Source organism: Haplochromis burtoni, unplaced genomic scaffold (assembly GCF_018398535.1).
Source record: "Haplochromis burtoni strain Fernald_Lab_line unplaced genomic scaffold, NCSU_Asbu1 Contig_1177, whole genome shotgun sequence".
NCBI lineage: Eukaryota > Metazoa > Chordata > Actinopteri > Cichliformes > Cichlidae > Haplochromis > Haplochromis burtoni.
This window is the reverse complement of record NW_024583538.1, coordinates 42,969-44,993: the sequence shown is the minus strand read 5'-3', so window position 1 is coordinate 44,993 and position 2,025 is coordinate 42,969. Positions and strand designations below refer to the sequence as shown.

Genomic DNA, 2,025 nt, shown 5'->3' with positions numbered 1-2,025 from the left:
CAACCTTCCGACTACAAGACAAACTGCCAACTCTTGAGCCACGATCGTACACACTACTCCCTAGGTGCTTCACTGAGTGAATGGGTTAAATGCAACTATAAGGGCTTGAAAAAATATTCTGATCATTTTGCTAAATAAACCGCAGTATAAAGTAAAGAACTCATAGCTGCTCCATGCATTGAGCCATGTTAATCTTTACTTTGAAATTAAATAACGCCAAGTACAGTTAAATACAAATGTAAATAAGGAAGAGAATTTCATTTTGGAAAGAACAAATTAACCTTTTCTCCAGCCCATTTCATGGATTCTTAGGCATATTACTTAGCTATAACATTAAAAGTGGTAAAAAAAAAAGAAAAAAAAGAACAACATCAGTAGCCTACCTCAGTCACAGTAATGGGCACATCACTTCCAGTAGAACTAGTTATGCTACCTCAGTCTGTTGTATTTAAAGGCTGCTAATGTCCAATTACAGCAAAGCTTGCCATCTCATTGAAAAAAAAAGTGCTTGAAATATTTTCAGCCAGTGTAGCCTGTTTAATGTTATTTGATATGTTGAAACTTTCTGATCACTGCCAACAAACCAGTCTTCACTTGAAGCAGTGGAGTTAAGATAACCCGACAGTTTGTTTTGCATTATGTACACAGGTGTCTGGTGTCTTGCATACTGATAAGATCTAGCGTAACCAATTCTTGAGAAACATCTACCTCATGATCACTTACTTATCAATGCTGGTATGTTTTTCTTACAGTTTCGCATCACAAAACCAAACATTCTGCTTAACTCAGTCACATGCAAATATTTTATCCTGCCCTGTTTATACATTGTGTTCACTTGTAGGCCTTTTTGTTTCACCATATAAAACTGGTTACTAATTCAAGTCTTTATTTAGTTCATAACGATCTCAGCAGGATTGGTGTACATGGACGTCATAAGCAGATTAATTGTGCATGCACACACATACACATGCACTACTGTTTAAGCACTCTTTCACATTTTTAATAAAATATATGTACTATATACATGTTATAGTCACTTGAGATAAATTTGATGGTGGGCTAATACTTGTATGAATCACAATTTTAAACTTGGTGTTGCCTGAAAAATAATTATTGTCAGCTGGTTACAAAAATTTTGATATCTGTGCATGTTTATATAGTTCTCCAAGACAAATACAAACATTTATCATGCATGCTAATGGAATTACCAAGATTAATCAGTATACTAAGGTACAAAAATTTAAATACAGTTTGTCCTCTATCACTCTGACGCAATTCTGAGTTCTAGTTTATGCTTAAAACAGTTAAGGCATTTCTCACAACACAAAGCAAGTCAATCAACTTTAAGTAATGAATAAAAATCCTTTAAGACCAAATGATTTTGTACTTTTATCAAAAACTTAGTGATTTTGGAACAAGTACTTGTGAGGACTAGAAAAGTTTGGTTTACAAAACATTTGCTGGCAAAAGGTATGGAACCTGTAATTAATTTTACATCACTATAATAGTTAATTGCACTGCTGAGCACTCAAAATATTATGGATAATTGCACTGTCCCAAGCACTCACAATAAAAGAAAAGTAGAAAAATTAGATTCACATTGTTTGACAGTTGTTTGTGCAGACTCAGTGTGTGTGCAGGAATGTGGGAGTGAGCCAGAGCAGGGTTGAGAAACAATAGCTCTCACAGATAGATACTGCCTCAAACGCATGAAACTAGATAAGAGATTAGCGAAAGGCAGACCATAGGGTGCGCGCGTGTGTGTGTGTGTGTGTGTGTGTGTGTGTGTGTGTGTGTGTGTGTGTGTGTGTGTGTGTGTGTAGAGATATGTGGCAGGACAAGTGAGTGTGTCTTGACTTTGTGCTAGAACTGATTGTTATAGTGGTAAAAAACCTGATATGTGATGCTTTTTAGTGGGCTGCTAATTAGCACAGCTTACCATGTTTTTAGCTATGGTAACATGCTTTCTGCTTTAGTTAAAGGATTCTAACGCTAAGTCGTCATGAAATAGCGTCTGGTATTGTA

At 35.8% G+C, this 2,025-nt stretch overlaps 1 protein-coding gene across 1 annotated transcript in view; it reads right to left on the bottom strand.

The window, feature by feature from the left end:
• LOC102292476 (sacsin) overlaps window positions 1–438 on the bottom strand; it is a 21,769-nt gene extending 21,331 nt beyond the window's left edge. The window contains exon 1 of the mRNA XM_014330923.2: window positions 384–438. The gene's annotated coding sequence lies outside the window, so the exon portion shown is untranslated. The remainder of the gene's footprint in view (window positions 1–383) is intronic.
• Window positions 439–2,025: the final 1,587 nt, after the last annotated feature.